Below are 6,770 nucleotides of genomic sequence, written 5' to 3' on the forward strand. Positions count from 1 at the left end.
CTCCACTATTATCGAGAAAACGACACTTGAATCAAGAGGTTTTTTTGAAACGGGTTGATTTGCATTGGAAACAAGTGGAATTGACAGACTTTTGAACTCGTTTTAAAGGAAAATAAGACTGAATATGAGACTGAATGACTTTAAATGAAGACTTTTTTTGCTGTATATTCCAGGACAGAAGGAGTCAAACCAGCTGCACCCTTGACACTGGTCTCTTACATGACTGTCAGACTAGAGTCAAATGGGAAGGGACACTTCATGCTGGAAAGATTGAGTGTAGTGGGTGCATTCAAATATCCCATGAACTGGGATATTCACCCATTTAAGTGCATTTAAACATTTTATGTATACTGTTTCTCTCTAGTTCAAAGAAAAATGTGAATCAAGTTAAGCAGTAAATGGTTATGAAGGGATTGACTAATATTCTGTAAATCTAAATTCTGTCCATGAGGATGCTGTATGTTTGTCCCTATTTATTCACTGTATTATTTTCAGTATGTTTGGTTGTTGTCATGTTTTTTTGGAATGATTTATTTTATTATCTTCAGTAATCTCAATTTGCCATATTGGGATTGTTAAAATGTCACCTATTCTAATGTAATATCAGGGGAAATCTGCAGTATTTAATTTTTTCTTCTGAATTGAAACTTTTGTAAAAATCAGTGGTTTCATTCCAAAATGGTCCATATGTATGTCACCCTATCAGTCAACAATCTCAACAGATACTGTATTCTCCAAAAATAAAGCTATTTTGTACGCAAAAACTTTAATAGTGATGACTAATGTGTGCCACTTTCATGCTGACAATTGTTTTGTTGAGAGGAGTTCTCATTTTTTCCCAAATGTTGGCGATTTCATGTTGGAATGACACTCTTCATTTCCTTTCACACGACCCTTGGCGACTCTACGGTGACACCTACCGCTCTGCAGAAACAAAAAGCTCCACCGTATTTACATAACAGGAACCGGAGCCTGATCTCGAATTCTTTTGCCCATTTATTTCAAGAAAACATATAGTCTCCTCTTCACTGTCTGTCCTCTTCGTAGGTGAGACTTGGACCGGACGGTGGATTGAGACTGGACAGGGTTTTTGTCCGCTGAGCTTTGGTCTGAACTTCTGCCTAGATGTTGCTGGGATCAAAGAAAAAAGGGACAGAAAAACATCTAGTGCTGTTAAGTTGACTGTACATCCAAGGAATTCTACATTAAGGACATCATGTTAGAGAGTGCATGTGATGCAGAAAGCAGACAGATTTCACCGTATTTCTGTATAATAAGTGCAAAAAAATCTTGACAATATCTTGAAATTAGGTGGATCACAATTCGAGAAAAGCATTAGAAACACGTGGAGTTATCTCACCTCTTTGGCAGATTTCTTCACTTGTTTTAAGTAAAATGAGATTACATGAGATTTTTTTGCAGCATGATAATTCAACTCACTCGGTCAGTTCAGTAGTGTTTCCTGGGAGCCTTGGTTGGAGTTCGGGGGAGGAAGGACGCCCTTCATGTCCAGCTCCGCATCGCTCTGCTCACCTTCGTCTACGGCCTGAGAAAGCATAAGATTGTGAATAGAGATGTCGGACGCTGTGCCTGCGAAATGATAAATGATGAGTCGGCATCAAGGTGTGGACACTGACTTGGTGTCCGGGGTTCAGGCGGGGGCGAGGCGCACGGCGGAACTTGAAGGCATCGTTCCTAAAGAGGCGGCCCTTGGATTGAGAGGCCAGGACACGACTGTAGCTCTGCCACACCCCGCTCATACAACCCATACAGCGGCATTTAGCAGGACCTGCACACACAATATCATCAGAATTGGGTCACTGGCATAAGTCCCTCTCTCTCTCAGGTCAATTACAATTGCGTCCCAGGATCGGTCCCCATGGACTTAAGCTGTTTTGGAGAAGGCTGCTACGGAGTTGTGCCTCTCTGTGTGTTATATGGATTAACAAACTTCACCTGTGTTTCAACTGGCATGAGGGTTAGTAGGTAATAACAGAATTTTAATTTTTGGGTGAACTATTCCTTTAAGGAGCTGCTAACCCCCCTTAAAACAATAACATTAGTGAGGTTTTCAGTGGAGAGTTTTAGTGTCCCATGATGGTTTAAATGCAGTTTCAGAGGCTTTTCCATCACGCCAAAACAATAATTCTGGATATTTGGCCTGAAAATTGTCAAAAGTAAATTGAATATCAGCTGAAAATATCAGTACCAAAAATATCAGTATCGGCCTTCAAAAATCCATATCAAATCTTAATCGTTAGTATTCTATTCTTTAAGCTGCCCTATAGGCTTGGGCCGATATCTGATATTATCGAATATCGCAATATTCACGAAATATCGCGATATTTCCCGAGATACAGCAGTTACCTATGGATGGAGGGCTCTTGGACTGGTAGTGCAGGGTTGGTCTGGGGATGGGGTGGAGGCTGTCAGGCAGATATCCAGCCTCCTCCTCGGAAAACGAAGGCTTTCCCCTCTCCTGATTGGCTGCCTGGACGCGCTTCCTCCACAGGTACGTCTGCCTCTTCAGACTCTCCCAGTCGACCCCATCAACTCCAGTCTGAGTTCCAAATGTAGACAGAACAAGATTTATGGAGCCGAAGCTACATTGTGGGCTGAAATGTTTTGGCCTGAAAATGGTCAAATTTGAAGATATTGAATATTGGCACAAAATTTCATCTATTGGCAAAATATTGCTATTCAAAAGAGAGAGAGAGCAATTGATTTCTTTGATTTCACTCACTTACCGTCAGAATATTACGGTACAACAGCAAGGCTCGGGCCACTAGAAGCCGCACACGTCCTCGGCATACATCGTGCATGAAATCATACCCGTTTACATTCTTTAATTCATTTGTTTATTAACAGCTGAAAGGGAATTCATTCCATTCTTCCTGTCCTGAGGCCTGGGCAATCAGGGAAGTACGTGACCAGCAGCCAGTCTCTACATGAGACGCTGAAAACACTAAATAAACAACCGGTGTGTTAAGAAACGGTGCGTTATCAGGGTCGGCGTCTTTGGGAAACCGATGCCCACTCTCACTCTGCCGTGACTCTTCATCACATATTCAATATCTTTCAATTTGACCATTTTCAGACCCTAAAAATTCTCAAAAAATGACTATTATTCAGTCAATTGTATTCGTGCCAGGGTGGAAAAGCCTCTGAAACAGCTTGGGACACTAAAACACTTCCTTCTTGGTTTGCTAATGTTGTTTTTCAGTCTGGTTTCCCCTCCAGTTGCATTGAAAACCATCTAATGCAACGAATGTACAAAACAAGTTCTGATAATTACCTGACTTCCTCAGAGAAATGATCCAATTCCCTTTATTTACTTCTCTGGAATACACCTCAAAATTCCATGATATTCCAGGAGTTCCATGACCAGTGGGAACATTGCTTCAAACTCATGCTAATGAAATTCTTTGAGGTAGGTTAGCAGCTCCTTAAGGCAGAGTGAGGCAGGTTTCACTGCAGGTTTTACAGACTGTTGAGTAAAATCCTCCCACACCACACTGGAATGATTTCTCTGGTTAGATATCTGATATAAAATAATAATAATGATAAAAACATATATACTAACTGTGGTCAGTGAGGAACGTCTATCCTATCAGAAGTGGATTGCACTGATTGTCTGATATCTGATTTTTAAGCAAATAACCCTAATTCAGTTTGAGCATTTTAGGCCTTATTTTGCTTTTTGTGAAGTTGAATACCTCCAGTCTAGACAAAGACGACCCAAAAGGGGCAGTTGACGACTAACCTTGGTGTCCAGTTTGTATTTGTAGCCAGGGTGGTCCTCCGGGGCGTGCCTCCTCCGTATCCTCTCCCAGACGGGGTGGAAGACCGCAGGCTTGTTCCTGAGGTGGAAGGCCCCGCCATCTTCGGCCTCGGGGGCAGCACCCAGGGTTTGATCTACAGGAACAAGACGGTGGTCCCGGGGAGAGGCGGCAGCCTCCTCTAGCCGCGGGTCACCGTCTGGGCCGGGCCGCTCCGAACCGGGATCCGGCAGGTCGGCGTCCGCCTCCGACCTCGGAGAGCCCTTCCCTTCCTCGCTCAGTCGGTTCAAAGGTGTTCGCTGGAGCGGAACCCTCTCCCTCCACGTCTCCTGTTTCAATCTTTTCTATAGCACACGCAACGTCTTTAGAGCCGATTCAAGCGTATGAATTCATAAAAGTTAGGATTGTGTCCTTGTGAGAGAATTCGTTATTCACCTTTTTATCACCGGATGTGTTCAACTTGGCAGGGGGGATGCAAATGAGTTCCTGGACAGCAACTTGAGGAGTTTTAGTACTGTGGTCAAAAAGACAAATTGGTACAGCAGACCACTGGAGTCATTTGAGATTGGATGTCTAATAGGATTTTAATGATCAAACAACACAAAACAGCAAGGAATGGGACAAATGTTATGTTATGTCAAGTCATGTCATGTTACGTCATGTTATATTCTAGACAAAATGTGGTCTAACCCAATGCAGTGCAGCAGCAGTAGTGTGCATCACCTGTTTTGAGCGTGGCATGGTGGGATGTAATGGGAACTGGGAACCCAAATCACTGTGGCCTCTGAGGACTGTGACGCACCGGTGCAACTGGGCAATAGGCTGATCTGGGTGGTACTTAGCTGGAATGACAGTCAAAGTATCAATGACAAAGACTTTACGATAGCTGGTTATATTGTATATTTAAATTGCTAGGATCCACCATTGAAAGAGGTCTTCTCTCCAAGTTCCTACACATTTTCCATTTAAAAATTCCACCTTAATTTCTTGAATGGATTTGCAGATTTTGATGAGTGTTCCATATGATGTGTGCTGATAGAAGGGGAGCAGTACGATTACACAATACTACACTATACTCCACTACACTATAGATTACCATAAAGTGAAAATGTGCCGGAATATGTGTATTGGGACTGAGTAACTATTTTTCCAAACTTATCCTCATTTTTATGAAGGTAAATCAGACTCAAGCCATTTGAGAACACTAGATCACTAGAATAGATCTGAAGCTGTCTTTCGGAATTTGGAATTTAAGAAAATATGTGCAAACCTGAACCCAAAAAAGAGAGTCACAAGATAGCTGAATTGTTTTTGAATACATGTTAAGTATATCTGCAAAACAGATGACATATTTTTGCATGTGTCATTTTGCACTTGAACACTTGTAAAATGCGGGTACAACTCAGTGTTTACAACTTGTCAAATCTGTGATTACGACATCCCGTGTCGAATCTGCGCTATTTGACTTTTGACACTTTGCATGAGTTGTCTGTGTTAAAACTCGTACAATAGATAGGGGAGGGGTGAAGGAGATGCACTGTTTCTTTAAACCATTACATGAGCTGATGAATAACAAAGTCACATGCAGAACCAACCTTGACTGTCCTGTTTTCTCTGTTCGTTTCCAGGAGAATTGAGGTGGCATTTACACTGCAATGAAGGAAATAATTAGTTTCATCAGTTGACGAGTGTACCGCACGCAAATGCAACTCCAAGATAGGATCCAAACTCAACATACTGTCTGCCTGCTCCTCTTGGTAAAGCCCCCCGGCTGGTGAGGACGCTGCTCGCACCCTTGGATACATCAACTTCACTTTGAAGAGACTTAAAGAGCAGTTTGACCTCATGGGACGTCCTGCCTTCGGGCCACTCTGATGCATTGACCACACTGAGGGTTGGAAACCCATCCACTGATAACAAAGAAATTAAAACAACTTATTAACTAATAATAATAATAAAATAAAATAATAAAAATACAAATGATTGATGATAATCGCTTATTACAAAGAATCAGACAACTTGTTTAAGCTGGTAGCTCCATGAAATTGCTTGCTTCTAGTAGTCTATGGCAGACATTTTTTAATTTTTATTTCCAATTTCAACATTCAAACGTAGGAGCTTACAAGGAGCACCTGAAGGCAGCATTACCACCAGCCAATGCTGGTAGATTTTAGCTGTGGCTGCTAAATTTCCCTCTTCTCCAAGTCATCTTGGTAGGTAATCGACCCTTTCTTTACATTATATGAAAATGTATCCCACTTATTCTCTATGTGAGTGTTGTATGAGAGGAAGAGCACAGTCTGCTTACCTTCAGAGGCTGTTGCTGCAGCCCTGCTGGGGGCTTGGGCCCTCAGCATGCGAGGTTTGCCTCTAAGGATGCGCTGCTCGGCCTCCCAGCAGCAAGGATGGGGGCACATCGGCCACAAACAGTGAGCTTCATCCAGACCCGCACCTGGCAGGCTGCCCATGCCTCACCTGACAGAGGAAGGGCAAGCTGAAGCTTTTCCTCAGTTCGGGATGCTGCCTTCAAGTGCTGTTGGAAATATGGTAATTACGAATTGAAAGGCACATGAATGACCCAACAAAGTGGTAAATGCAACTGGGAAAGTCAGTATTTTCTGGAGATTTGACATTTTAGGGGGCGGACAGCATAGAAGCTGTGTCAACAACTGATGGAAAACGTTTGGGGTATTGTTTATCATTCTATGTAAATAACGACTGGTCCATTTATAGGCCTATTCTTTGTTTAACTTTTAGTTGTCACACATTTTTGTTTTTAATAAATTAATAGATCAATGCTGGATGTGCATTTTCTCTTCATTGTGATGACACGTGCCGCTTGATTTTTGAGATAAACAGCCACCAAAAACTGCTTTTTGTGACAGTCTATACTTGTAAACTTTGTAAATGTTCGCTATGGCTGCTAGGTTTGTCTCTTCTCCCAGTCACCTTTGTAGACAACCGGCCCTTTCGTTATATATATATATAAAA

General features: G+C 42.3%; 1 long non-coding RNA gene across 1 annotated transcript; it reads right to left on the bottom strand.

Moving 5' to 3' along the window:
* Window positions 1-1,030: 1,030 nt before the first annotated feature.
* LOC144539592 (uncharacterized) lies at window positions 1,031-1,720 on the bottom strand. Its single transcript, XR_013505038.1, has 3 exons — window positions 1,638-1,720; window positions 1,441-1,546; window positions 1,031-1,131 (listed from the first exon to the last, which is right to left on the bottom strand). It is a non-coding gene; the product is annotated as an uncharacterized LOC144539592 (long non-coding RNA).
* Between the last annotated feature and the right edge of the window lie 5,050 nt (window positions 1,721-6,770).

Source organism: Centroberyx gerrardi, chromosome 8 (assembly GCF_048128805.1).
Source record: "Centroberyx gerrardi isolate f3 chromosome 8, fCenGer3.hap1.cur.20231027, whole genome shotgun sequence".
NCBI lineage: Eukaryota > Metazoa > Chordata > Actinopteri > Beryciformes > Berycidae > Centroberyx > Centroberyx gerrardi.